Consider the following 15,047-nt stretch of genomic DNA (forward strand, 5'->3'; position numbering starts at 1 on the left):
TCTTTCCACACTGAGAGCAGGAGAAAGACTTTATCCCAGCATGAATTAACATGTGATCCTTTAGGCTTGATTTCTGTGTAAATGTCTTTCTACACTGAGAGCAGCTGAATGACTTTATCCCAGTATGAATTAACATGTGCCTCTTAATGTTTGACTTTTTTTTAAAACTCTTTCCACACTGAGAGCAGGAGAAAGGTTTTTCTGAAGTGTGAGTTACCAAATGATTTTTAAGTCGATTTTTCTGTATAAAACTCTTTCCACACTGAGAGCAGCTGAAAGACTTTATCCCAGTATGGATTAACATGTGATCCCTCAGGATTCCTTTACTTATGAAACTCTTTCCACACTGTGGACAGGTGAAAGGCTTTATTCCAGCATGAATTAACATGTGAGTCTTAAGGTATCCCTTACGTGTGAAACGCTTTCCACATTGAGAGCAGCTGAAGGGCCGTTTGACTTCTGTTTTTTTAGTGCTGCGACTCAATGATTTTTCTCCATTGACATCATGATCTTTCTGATCCGGATACATCTCTTCCACCTCTTTCGTATCTCGTCTTTCTTCTTTAATTTTCATCAGACCTAAAATTAAATCATTATAAAGATGAAAATCAATTGGTTATCTTTGAAAAATAAAAAGTGTGTAATAAGTGTGTGTACTTATTAAAACAATGTCAAAACTGTCCCTTTTTCACACAAATCCATGAAAATATCTAAAAAAACTGTATTATGCTATTATGAATACGAAAGTGAAAGTGACGTGACATTCAGCCAAGTATGGTGACCCATACTCAGAATTTGTGTTCTGCATTTAACCCATCCGAAGTGCACACACACAGAGCAGTGTACACACACACACACACACACACACACTATGAACAGACACCGGAAGCAGTGGGCAGCCATTTATGCTGCGGTGCCCGGGGAGCAGTTGGGGGTTCAGTGCCTTGCTCAAGGGCACCTAAGTTGTGGTATTGAAGGTTGAGAGAGAACTGTTCATGCACTCCCCCCACCCACAATTCCTGCCGGCCCGGGACTCGAACTCACAACCCTTCGATTGGGAGTCCGACTCTCTAACCATTAGGCAATGACTTCCCCATAGAATTGTTTTTACCCATCCGAAATGCACACACACAGAGCAGTGAACACACACACACACACACACACTGTGAGCACACACCCGGAGCAGTGGGCAGCCATTTATGCTGCGGAGCCCGGGAAGCAGTTGGGGGTTCGATGCTTTGCTCAAGGGCACCTAACTCGTGGTATTGAAGGTGGAGAGAGAGCTGTTCATGCACTACCCCCACCCACAATTCCGTCCGGCCCGAAACTAGAACTCACAACCCTTTGATTGGGAGTCCAACCCTCTAACCATTAGGCCACGACTTTCCGATGTTATTTTGTAAAGAAACACTACACATAGGGTTTGTTTTTTTGATAGAGCTGCACCAATTGCACTTTTCTTGGCTGATTCTGATTTCCGGTAAAATGTATAGGTTAGTGTACATCTACCGATTTTTGCAGATTCTGACTTTTTTTTCCCTAAAAGCTATAACTGACAGCATATATATATAATTTTCTTCAGTGCAAAGTAAAAAAAAAAAAAATTATATTAGAACAAGAAAAAAATTAATATATGCAATACAATAAAGAGAACGACTAAAAAAAGTTTTTCTGTTTAACAAAAGAGAAAGAAAATCATACAAATACTGATTACAAACAGACGGAGGGAAAACGGCCTCTAAAAGAGTGTCGAAGATGACTGCTAAAGTGCAAGAGGATTGGCTTAACCAGTTGATGGGGACTAAAAAAGCCAAGCTGGGACATTTAACAAGGCAAATGAGAGAAATTGAAACTTTGCTTGAGGACTCTGGCAATGTTGACATGGTGTATAAATGCATAAATGGTGAGTCTGCACTAGGGGTGTCCATGGTTAACCGATTAACCGTTAAAAACTGCTTAACCGAGTGAAACAATTTGCTCGGTTAAGTGGTGTCAATGGCGTGCATTGAATTTAGTTGTAATACATTTTGCACCACTAGAGATCGCCAGAGCTCTCCCAGACATTAGACCTGGGCGAAAAATCGATTGAATGAATTAATTCGAATTTTTTTGTTACGGGTGATTTAAAAAATAACTAAATCGAGTTTTTGTGTAATGGCGCATTTTTGGCTCCCCGGAGCTTCCGCAGCGTTAGTTTCACACGAAACAGCAACCGACAACATGGCTACCAGTGAGAGTGGGAAGTTTGTTCCCAAGAAAGGAATAAAATCATCAGTCGTTTGGAACTGGTATGGGTTTGCTGCGACAGACGTGAAGCAAGAGACCCCACGCTGCAACATTTGCCTAAAGCCCATCGCAGTCAAAGGCAGCAGCACCACAAACCTATTCCAACACCTGAAACAGAGACATCCAGCCGAATATGAAAAATGCCAGTCTCTCCGAGACGAACAAAACCGCAGTGACCAAAAAAACATAGCTAAAAAACAGCTGACTGTAGCCGAATCCTTTGCACAAGGCACCGCATATGACAGGAAAGGGGCACGGTGGAGAACAATCTCCAAAGCGGTCGCTTTGCATATAGCCAAAGACATGGTACCCATATATACCGTGGAGAAGACAGGGTTTATTAATTTAATTAAAACCTTAGACCCCAGATATGAGCTACCCAGCCGCAAGTACTTCAGTGAAGTCGTCTTGCCCCAGCTGTACCACAGCACACGTGAGAAAGTCAGCAGAGAACTGGAGGAGCTGTCCTTTTATTCGGCAACAACCGACATGTGGTCCAGTCGGACTATGCAACCTTTTGAGTTTAACGGTGCATTTCATTAACAATGCATGGGATTTGTGGAGTATTTCCCTCCAAAAAAATCGGAAATCGAATAAAAATAAAAAAAAATCTGAGATTTTATTTTTAGGCCATATCGCCCAGCCCTAGGAGCACTTTAAAATTGAGAGTGACGGGGCAAAATGCAAGTATTCATAGCAAGTAGTAAGTAGTATTCATAGCAAATGCAAGTAGTCATAGTGGCCTCGGAGCCTGCGAGTAACGTTACCTTCGCCCAGCCTACCATCCCCACGATGCTAGCGCAAAACAAGTGTTGCTAAAGGCGAATCCATAACACAGGGGATTTGCAGAATGATTGAAAAGGACATGATGCCAATTAGAATGGTGGAGGGCGGACGCTTTAAAGAACTGATGGATATTGTTCAACCCCACTACAGCATTCCTTCGCGTTTGGCAATCACACGCCGCATTGAAAAACGATATGAGACAAAAAGAGATTCGCTCAAATAAGATCTACAGTCACCTGATGTAGTTGCCATCACTACGGATTGCTGGACTGCTCTAAACACGGCAAGTTACATAACTATTACTAGAGCCTGTGCCTTTATAACAAAGCCAAAGGTCGTTGTATTTTTGCTTTATAAATTTTAGGCTTATTCTCAAATTCAGATCGCGTTAGGGGGCGGTATTATTAGGCAATTTTAATTGGACAATTTGACCGGAGAGATTTAATTTTGTCAGACATTAAATTTTTTTTCCGGCCATTGTCCGGCATTACCGGACAATGGAAACCCTGGCACACTATGGTTAACCGAGTATTAACCGCTAAGGGCCTCGGTTAACCGTTAATAAAAAACTTTTCTTGCATTCCAAGACATTAATAATGCAACCAGAGAACTTATGTCAGATGATGAGTTATATGTAGATCAGTTACACTGGTTTGAACCTAAGTCTCAAGCACTTTGTAGACAAGGTCAAAGACTGGATTGAAAGTGTAAAACTCCAATCCAACGAGGCAGAGCAATGTGATCCACAGATTGAATGTACTGACAGTCACTCAATGGTTATCTGTTCTTCACAACTTCCCCTCTTTCCGAAAAAATCTGCTAGTCAAGTAGTCTCAGGCATGTCATCTACCACTTCTTCTAGGCTGAGAATTGAAGCTGAAAAGGCACGAGCCTTTAAGTTAGAAGTTGTTGGCACGAACTAATGCTTTGAAACAGAAACAAGAGCTTGAGAGGCAGGAAGCTGATCTCAAACCAAAGAAGGAAAATTTAGAGCTCCAAACTGCTATTGCTGCAGCTGAAGACAAACTTCAGGTTTTGTCCACGTATGATCCAGTTTGTAGTGTTTCTGATGCATTTGGTAGTGCAGCAAGGGCTGCCACAACTGCAGAAAGTTTAAAAGTTACATCTGATAATGTGGTATGTCCAAAAGCACATTTTCGTGAGTTTGCACCTGACGCTGATGTAGTTCCAACAGTCAGTGATGGGCAGCAGGATTTTTCTAGAACACAGCAACCAAGAACAGATATGAGCATTCCTGCACATGTTGATAAAGGAAGTTTGTGAAACATCATGCAATGTCAAAATGACATTGCTGAGATTTTCATAAAACAGCAGTCACTGTTTACTCTCCCGCCTATGGATAATCAAGTCTTAGTGGAGACCCATTTTAATTTACATTTTTCATGAGAGCTTTTGAACATGGAGTAGAGAATAAGGCAACAAATAACAAAGACAGATTTTACTTCTTAGAGCAGTTCACCATGGGGCAACCAAAGGTACTGGTATGCAGTTGTCAACACATGCCTCCTGAAAGGGGCTACAAAGAGGCCAAAAGACTACTCTACCAACATTTTTGCAATGAGTATACAATTGCCACCACCTATACAGAAAAAGCACGGAACAGGCCAGCTTTAAAGACTGAGGATGATAAAGCCTTAACAGATTTAGCTCTTTTCCTTACTGGTTGTTGCAACACTTTTGACAGTGTAGAATATGTAAAAGAGATTGCAACGTTCTGAGGCATAAGCCACACAAAGAAAAACTTGACTTCCTGAAATTGGCTGACTTGGCTGTTTGTGATCGTAAGAATGTGAGGGCTCTAGATATGGCTTTGGATGCGTCTAGCTTAGGGATTCCTGTACATTGTTCGGTTCCGGCAACAGAGCCCACACAGCAGGGCAACTGGGTGACAGTGAGGCGGCATCGTCACGGGTCAAAACACCGCTGTTCTGTTCTGATCAAAACATTAAACAGGTTCTCCCCACTCAGTTGTTTGATGCACCCACTGAGAAACCTAATGAAAGTGCTCTAGTTATTGGTGATTCTATTGTACGGAACGTGAATACACCAGCCACCATAGTCAAATGTTTACCGGGAGCCGGAGCGCCTGACATCTTGGCAAATTTAAAAGTGCTGGCTAATGCTAAATGTAAATACAGTAAGATTGTTATTCATGCTGGCGCTAATGATGTTCGACTTCGCCAGTCGGAGATCACTAAAAATAACATTAAAGAGGTGTGTGAACTTGCAAGCACGATGTCAGACACTGTAATATGCTCTGGTCTCCTCCCTGCTTACCGTGGTGACAAGATGCATAGCAGATTGTCATCACTCAATGGCTGGATGTGCCAGTGTGGTGCCCACAGAATAACATAGGTTTCATAGACAATTGGACGAGCTTATGGGGCAGACCTGTCCTGTTTAAAAGAGATGGTCTTCATCCCTCCTGGGGTGGCGCCACTCTTCTCTCTAGAAATATGGCACATAGTATTTGAGTGTGTACTTGACCAACTGAGGCCCAGGTCAGGAAGCAGACAGACTGGCTAAACCGACCATCTGCTAGCTGCCTCCCGTCACAGAGGTCAGCTAATTCTCAGCACATAGAGACTCTTTCACCTAGATATCACACTATAGAGACTGTGTCTCTTTTCCGAACAAGACTACAAAAAAACGGGAGGAGTTGCTTCAATTTATAACAAAGTTTTCAGGATTTCTCAGAGGGCAGGCTTCAAGTATAAATCGTTTTAAGTAATGGTGCTTTATATAACAATATCCAGAGAAACCAATGTTAATGATAAATCCTGTTATGCTTGTACTGGCTACTGTATACAGGCCACCAGGCCACCATACAGATTTCATTTAAGAGTTTGCTGATTTTACATCCGAGTTAGTGTTGGCTGCAGATAAAGTTTTAATAGTTGGTGATTTTAATATCCATGTTGATAACGAAAAAGATGCATTGGGATCAGCATTTTAGGGCTGCAACTAACGATTATTTTGATAATCGATTAATCTGTCGATTATTTTTACGATTAATCGATTAATCGGTTTATGTACTTATATTTTAGTTTTTTCAATTTTTTCCCCAAGTAAATTATTAATAAAGGGTCTTTATCATTCAGCATAGATTTTTAAGAGATTTTAACCATTTTGCATTGTCATATCCTCATCAAAAATATACCTGGAGTTGTTTTATTATGTTAGTAATCCTTTGTCGAACTCTTCTGCAATCAAAACACTGATCCATACTCTAGCAAAATTCACAAGGAGATTTCAAATATTGTTTTCACCATGGCAGTCCTTAGAGCTCCTAAAGTAGTTTAACATCCCAAACAAAGCTTAAGGAATCTTTGAGAACATATTTTCACGAAGTATAAGGATAAAACAGAATAAAATTGCAGTGCATTGTATTTTATTATTTACTGGGAAAAAGCTTTATAGCTTATGCTGTGAAATTGTAAACAATCCTTCGAAAAAAAGTGCCAATGGCATGAAACCTGAATGGAACTCAGAATTTAAAGTAAAATCCATCAGAAGGTTGTCCAGAAAAAAAAAAAAATGGGACACACACAAAAAACCTGCTGTGTGAAAAAGAGCAGTGAATTCTTAGTAAAGAAGTGCATTATATATATATTCAAACATTTACCTCTCTCATTCAGTCATAATTAGGCTGCAAGTCTGAATTATGAACTGGTAAACGACAAACTGATCACATAACATGTTTGTAAAGCTTTAAATGTTAACTGTTAAAAAGCAATGTTATCAGCTTTTACGACTAAACATTTGCAAACAACCTTGTACTGGAGAATCTGCACAAATAAATATAAATAACAGCGTGCGTGTTGGGACCGCGTCGCTTCCATTATGAGAGTGCATACTGCGCGCCTACATAGGAAATAACCAACTTGAGCACACAAAAGACACGATTATGTGAACGGCCCCTTAAACAGTTCAGTAGTGCAGAGTTTACAGGTTACTCTTCATTTTGAAGGCTCAAAGTAAAGTACTCCCACTTCCCGCTGAATGCTGCAGAGACGCTGTTCGGGAAGCACGTGACATAAAACGAGGCCAGCTATTGGCTATTCGCTTCTTCACCTGCTGTACTGGCTGAGTAAAACCTCCGGTGGCTCATTACTGCCACACTTTGGTCACCGCAGATTTGAAGTATGCACGAAATGAGCCGCTTATGGCAAATACAATTTATTTAGCGACGAATCGATTACTAAATTAGTTGACAACTATTTTAATAATCGATTTTAATCGATTAAATCGATTAGTTGTTTCAGCTCTACAGCATTTATAGACATTCTGAACTCTATTGGGGTTAGACAACACGTTTCAGGACCTACTCATTGTCAAAATCATACTCTAGATTTAATACTGTCACATGATCTGTCTTTTCTCTTTTAGAAGAAAACAAACATAACCCCAGGTGTTTATTCAATCATGTGGCTAAACTAATGGAAAAAAAGCATCACACAAGTCAACAAGTGTTGACATTTCCCAACGTCACAGCAGTAATGACTTTATGAACTACTTTACTTCTAAAATCGATACTATTAGAGATAAAATTGCAACCATTCAGCCGTCAGCTACAGTATCGCATCAGAAAGTGCACTATAGACCCCCTGAGGAACAGTTCCACTCATTCTCTACTATAGGAGAGGAAGAATTGTATAAACTTGTTAAATCATCTAAACCAACAACATGTATGTTAGACCCTATTCTAGTGCTGGGTGGTAAACCGGTTCATACCGAAAATCGGTTTATATTTTCATTACGATGTTAATTTTGAATATACCGCCATACCGGTGTATTTAATTACTCAGCGTTCGGAACGAACGTTATGCTGCGCCGCTGTGCGACACTGTTTCAGACGGACCCTTTAAAAGCATTCTGAAGACACTGATGTAAAAAATGAAGGAGCTGTGCCACACTCGAAGATGCAGTCCAATAGTGAATTTTGAACTTGAAAAGGAAATGGAATACTTCAAAGATTCTCTATCACGTATTACATTGATTGTAAGCGACATTGAAAACATTGAGAAAGAGATAATTTGCTAAAGCCAAACAATCATGTGTCCTGAAGAAATCAAAGCCCTACAGAAAGGTAAAACTGTGAAACGCAGTGGCGCTCTCTATGGGTTGTCACCAGTTTTACAAGACAGAATCCTAAGTGTATGTGGCAGACTAAACAGATTAGCCATGGCTGAGGAATCCAAGCATCCTGAAATTTTGTCAAAGGACCACCACGTTTCACATCTGATCTTAAGATCAATACATGGATTCCAAAAGGTGTACAAGAGGTTTACAAAAGGTCCCCAACTGAATCCCACCATAGAGGAGTTTGAGAACAGCAAATAATGGACCACTCCACTGTAAAACAGAAGTCTCTTGATAAAGAGACTTTGTCTTCAAACACTCTTTTGTGAGTTGGAGGCAATAATCAATAGTTGGCCCATCACTAAAGTCCAATGACCCAAACAATGTGGAGGCCCTCAATCCAAACCATTTGCTACTACTGAAAGTGAAACATCCATGTCCCCTGGAGTTTTTGATAAAACAGAAAGAAGAGAAAAGAAAGAAAAAAGAAAAAAATGGAAAAGCCTAATGAAAAGTCTAAAGCCTGGGGACACTGTGTTGATTGCTGATAATTCCGCACCGTAAAACTCTTGGGCAATGGGTCGTATGCTACAAACATTCACAGACAACAAGGGTCTTGTGTGGCAAGCCCAAGTGAAAACCAACACAAGCACTATTTTACGTCCTTTTACTAAGCTTTGTTTACTTTTGGAGGCAGACTTGTAGTCTTAATTGAAGGATCTGTTTATTGCCTAATTTCAGGTTATCATCACATTGAAGGTTTTCTTTTTGATTCAGTCAAGACTATGTGTTATCTTTAAGAAATTAGTTTGCTCTTACATATAAATAGTTTAGTAAATGTTTTGTTGAAAACAAATACAATTAGGGGCTGGTATATAACTAATTTACTGTAACATGACAATATTTTTTATATATTAACAGTTTGATTAGATTGTTGATTTGCAAGTAATGACGTAAAGTAAAAAAATTTAACTTTCTTTGAGAGCCAATTTTGGTATTTTATATGTATAGGTTTCAATATTATTTACTTGTGTTTTTGATGAATAGTTTCGGTTCTTTTCTTTAACGGCCATGCACTTGCTGTTAGACAAGGATGAATAGGTGTGATAAGGGAAATAAGGGAGAAACAGCTTTCTTACTGTCTTGCTGTCATTTGTGGATAAAACTTGTGTTTAAACGTTTAAGGAAAACACCAGTTAAAGGAATTTTAAAATGCAATGTCATAGGATTTAAGGTCCAACTGGATTTTGTAATTTAGTGTTTTGATTAAACTCACATTTCACTAGTTCACACTTACATATAATTAGCTGTGGTATGGTATGCGTATTTGGCGTGCTGTCCGGGGAAGGGCTCCGAGCTCGGGAATGGCCCGAACCTAGAGTACCCCCCCTTCCCCGTCTATTTATAAAGTGAACTTGAAGTAAGGAGATGGGGTGGAGGAGGGATGCTGTCCACCTTTGTTGATTAGGCTAAGTATCTGACGCGCTCCTCCTGAATCTCCCGAATGACCCATTTTAAGAGCTGCTCAAGTAAAATGTTTGAGTAGGGTTGGACAATGTCTGTGGTAATAGTATTGAGCCATAAAATTAAATGTACAGTTCAGATAGGCCTACAGGTTTTCATAGAACTTTTATAGAACATTTTAGCCTTTAGACAATTTTTATGTTGATTTATGTTTGCTGTGTTAAAACATGAGTTGATATTTGCATTGATCTGACCACAAACAAATTTTTGGAAATACAAATGCATTCTCTGCCATGAGGACGCACTTTAGAAGCACTGAAACATTGTGGTTTCCCCAGTAACGGCTGTACACAAAGCAACTCGATGCTCATAAGCACTGTTTTATCAGGAATTATTGGTAAAATTACACGTTTCTGAGGGGAGTCAGTTCCCTGCAGATAAATTCAAATAAAGATGTCTGTGCCACGTGTTGACTTGAAACGTAGTGTTCATATTAAATGACATCATTGCCTTTAGAAGTTTAATCCAGCCGCATCGCGACTCTTGTCTTAAAACTGTAAAACTTTTTATGGCCTCAAGTTTGAAACAACTCACTTTAGGGTTTTTTCAGGATTCGCGGGAGAGCTGTATTTAAGGTAGCCCCTCGGGCAGAGTGCTGAACTTTCATAGTATATGTATACTAACGTATATGCAAATACACATGTAAACATAATTATAAAAAATATGTTCAAATAAATGTTCAAATAAAGCATTTCAGCCTTTCAATAAAGAAAAGGTATATGTCAAAATTATAATTGCTTAATAAACCTCCATTATAATAACAGCATTGCTATTAAGAAAACTTCCTTTAGGTCAGCAGTTCACAATTCCAATAATATTGGGCATGTGTTATAATAAATACCCGAAATATAATAGGCCACCAAATAAAAATAATTAATAATACATAGATTATAAAAATGTACTTAATACATTAATAGGAGAATGAGCCTAATATTGTCTTGACTATCATTGATACACAATACTATCCTCTAATGTGGAATAATGTTTTTGTTAATAAAATAAAAGGAAAATATATTTTTTTTTAATAAATCGACTAATCAGGATAAAAATAACCGGCCAACTAATCGATTACTCTGACTGAACTTGAATAATTACACATCAGAAACCACTGATTACAGATCAGACATTAGACTAAACAAGTTCTATGTTGTTGTGGCAATGCACTGTGTGCTGTATGTGTTTTGAGATGTATAAAGCTGAATAAATAAGCTTTTATTTATGTATGGTTTGAAAGGATAGGACAATATTTGGCCAAGATACAGCTTCAAATATTGAGAAAATCACCTTTAAAGTTGTTAAAAAAAATTAAAATTAAGTTTTGATATATTTATGGTAGGAAATTAACAAAATATCTTCATGGAACATGATCTTTACTTAATATCCTAATGACTTTTTGGCATAAAAGACAAATTGATCATTTTGACCAATACATTGTATTTTTGACAAATAAACGTGCTAAATATGACTGGTTTTGTGCTCCAGGGTCACATAGCTTATAGTAAAAGTCTGTTGTTATCTATGATTGTTAAGATCTTATTTTTACATAAAAGATCTGTGAATGTACAAATATTCATTAATGAACGAAACACATACCTCCTTGTTCCTCCTGTTTTATTCTCCATGTTTCTGGTTCCTCGTGTTTTATTCTCCAGGTTTCTGGCTCCTCGTGTTTTATTCCCCAGGTTTCTGGTTCCTCGTGTTTTATGCTCCAGGTTTCTGGTTCCTCGTGTTTTATTCTCCAGGTTTCTGGTTCCTCGTGTTTTATTCTCCAGGTTTCGGTTTCCTCGAGTTTTATTCTCCAGGTTTCTGGTTCACTCGTGTTCTCTTCACTCTCCTCTTTAACAAACTCCATCTTCACAGCAGCAGATCTCAGTTCTGATGATACTCCTCCAGATATTCCTGCTTGATTCAAAACTTAGTTACGACTGTGAATACCAGAATATTATAGGTATTTATTGACCTGATTCAAAAACTGTATTTCTCATTCAATCAGAATCACAACAGAACAACAGAGAGCGCGGTGAAACTAATCTTCTTCTTCTGAGGTTTAATGGTGTTTGGCAAATAAACGAATGTGTTTAGCGCCACCCGCTGGACTGGAGAGTGAAGCGACGAGAGGAAGTTAACAATACAGGGAAAATACGAGTATAATATTGTAAAATACTTTTTGTAGTGATACAGTATTGATTAGAGATATTAATATTATAATAGATAAATGTAGTAATAAATGTATTGGAAATATTTTAAAAACAAACTATTTACCATGTTCAACAATGTTTTGGTCCACTAAATATGAACTGGAGATGAACTGGATGTTAACTGGAAAAAAGTATAGTTAATAACAAATAAGTTTTTTATTAATAATAAGATTAGAGAGGTATCCTATAAAATATTACACAACATTTTTCTCTTTTGATTATGCAATTAAATGTTTATTAAAAAAATAAAAAATAAATAAAAACACATGTCTGTATTAAAGAAAAAATATTGATAAACACGTCTTTGGTAAATGGGTGTCTTGTTCATTTTATATATTTTCATATAAAAGCAACAGAACTTGAATGAATACATCCAGATCCAGTTTATTAGCAACGCTATGTACGAGCGTGAATCCCGCGATAGCCATCTTTGCAGAGATGTATACAGTACTAGAGACCCATACTTGAGTAAAAGTACAAGTGCTCTATCCAAAAAGTTACTTGAGTAGAAGTTGAAGTGCTCTTTAAGTGCACCACACTTAAGTAGAAGTACTAAAGTATTCAACATTTTTTTACTTAAGTATTGCAAGTAGTCTATTTTAAATTTTACTACTCAAGTACTGAAAGTAAAAGTAGAAGTATTGTGTTATGTAGCTATTAAAGAAAGTAGTCAAAAGTTTGAACATATTGTTTTTACTATTTCAAACGATTAACCTAAAGGACAATCACAATTCCTTCGACTGTAACTTCTTGTAAACAAAAAACGGTTACTAGGGTTAGTTAGCCCAATTTGCAAAATTATGTAATTAATAACTTACCCTCAAGACATCAGAGGGTCATTTAGAATTTTTTACATTTTGGTCCAAAAATAGCAAAAACTGCGAATTTATTCAGCTTTGTCTTCTCTTCCGTGTCTGTTGTAAGACAGTTAAAAACAAAGCAGTTTGTGATATCTGGTTCACGAACGAATCATTCGATGTAACCGGATCTTTTTGAAACAGTTCACCAAATCGAATTGAATCGTTTTAAACAGTTCGCGTCTCCAATACGCATTAATCCACAGATGAATTAAGCTGTTAACTTGTTTGATGTGTCTGATATCCCTCTGAGTTAAAACAAACCAATATCCCGGAGTAATTCATTGACTCAAACAGTACACTGACTGAACTGCTGTGAAGAGAGAACTGAAGATGAACACCGAGCCGAGCCAGATAATGACTCGTTCACGAGTCAAGAACCGTTTCTGTCAGACGCGTCCGATTCGTGAACCGAGGAGCTGGTGATACTGCGCATGTGTGATTTAGCGTGAAGCAAACCGACACACACAGAGCGTCTGAACTGAACTGATTCTTTTGGTGATTGATTCTGAACTGATTCTTAATGTTATGAGCCCAGGTGCAGTCAACGCCAATGACGCCATTGCATCGAGCGCAAAAGAATCGGTGAACTGTTTTCTTCAACTGGTTTACTGAATCGAACTGTCAGAAAGAACTAACGTTACTGGTGATCCGAGAACCGATGCAACCGGTTCTTGACTCGTGAACGAGTCATTATCTGGCTCGGCTCGGTGTTCATTTCTCTCTTCACAGCAGTTCAGTCAGCACGCGCAGTCTTCTTAATCGCTTGATTCGCTCAATGATGTGCCAGCTTCATCAAATCTGCCATCTAAAGTTCTGGCAGTGGTTTGTAATGGAATGATTCGTAACATTATTATAATTTTAACGAGTAACGATGCAGCACATAAAAAAGTATTAAAAGTAAAAGTATTAAACTCAGCGAAAATATGTAGCCGAAGTAAAAGTGGAAGTAGGAGAAAAAAATAACACTCTAGTAAAGTACAGATACCGCAGTACTTAAGTACAGTAGTGAAGTAGTTCTACTTCGTTATACATCTCTGCATCTTTGATCTCACAGGTGTCAGATCCACTATGAGAGGAGAGATCTGTCCGGCTTGCCTGCGCTTTGTTCACTCCTCCTCACACTGCAGCCGCATACTCTCGCATACATTTCAGGCGAGGCAAGGCGCATCTCAAACAAGCCTGTTAGTTGTTTTAGCGTCGTGCGTGCATTAAAACGCATGTTCATACTTAACAGAAAACTTTAACAAAATGTTGAAATATTAAAGAACATTGGTGGAAAAAATAGGAGGAAAACAACAGCAAACAGTATAATACAGCAAACAGCACATATCCTTTATTTTAACCATGTTTCGAGGTAAAATTATATGGAATTACAGTTTATTCTGTTATAACTGTATAGTAATTTATTTGTAATATATTAACATTCTGTTGCACTTAGTGCAAATTTTTAATCTTTCCACTGCCATAGTCTTGTTTATCTATTTATTAACTATAATTTTGGACATTTTTCTTTGGCAATTCTGCATGTGAAACATTTAAGCCAATAAAGTAGTTTTAAGTTCAATTGACTACAGACAGTATATTTTCAGTGTCTGCATCCCATTTTATGCATGGTGGCTCCAAAAAAACAAATTGATGACAGTGATCATTTTTTTATTATTATTTCAAAGGACAAGCTCTCAAATTATTTGAATGGATAAAACACACACAGGACTCCGCTACTGCCATTCTTCACATACCCAGGTGGACAGTCTTTAAATATCTCTCTGCATCGCAGGCACTGGGTCAGTGACACTCTGGTTGTATTGCTCAGAAAATGCACAGTTCATTACACCTAATATGTCAGGTTCTTGGTAAGGGAGGAACTCAGGTGCAGACAGGGATTCTCAAACAAAGGGTTTATTAAATACAAAAAGGGAAAACAAAAACCCACAAGGGGGAAAACAAGGGCTAGGGTAAGGACTAAATAACCAAACAAGACAGGGCTGACCAGATAAAGACACTAAACACTAACTATAAACAAACACTCACGGTATACAGGATACAATCACAGTCACAAGTGTGGAACACATCTGAGAAGCACATAAGTAACACAATGAACCGACGCAAGACAGAGCACACTAGGAGATCTAAATAGGGGGAACAATTAAGACACGACAGGTGACACAGATAGGGCAATCACGACACGACTAGGATAACAAGGGGGGCGGGGCAAGGGAACGAGACAACACAAGCACATGGCCCAAAGACAAGGCCATGCGCTTGTACACAAAACAAGGGTCTGTCATGA

At 38.4% G+C, this 15,047-nt stretch overlaps 1 protein-coding gene and 1 long non-coding RNA gene across 9 annotated transcripts in view; one reads left to right on the plus strand and one right to left on the minus strand.

The window, feature by feature from the left end:
- LOC127958682 (rho guanine nucleotide exchange factor 15-like) overlaps positions 1–15,047 on the minus strand; it is a 120,836-nt gene that overhangs the window by 18,517 nt on the left and 87,272 nt on the right. The window lies entirely within an intron of this gene.
- Positions 11,288–11,724, plus strand: LOC127958733 (uncharacterized). Its single transcript, XR_008154143.1, has 3 exons — positions 11,288–11,381; positions 11,412–11,471; positions 11,502–11,724. It is a non-coding gene; the product is annotated as an uncharacterized LOC127958733 (long non-coding RNA).

Source organism: Carassius gibelio, chromosome B5 (genome assembly GCF_023724105.1).
Source record: "Carassius gibelio isolate Cgi1373 ecotype wild population from Czech Republic chromosome B5, carGib1.2-hapl.c, whole genome shotgun sequence".
Taxonomy (NCBI): domain Eukaryota; kingdom Metazoa; phylum Chordata; class Actinopteri; order Cypriniformes; family Cyprinidae; genus Carassius; species Carassius gibelio.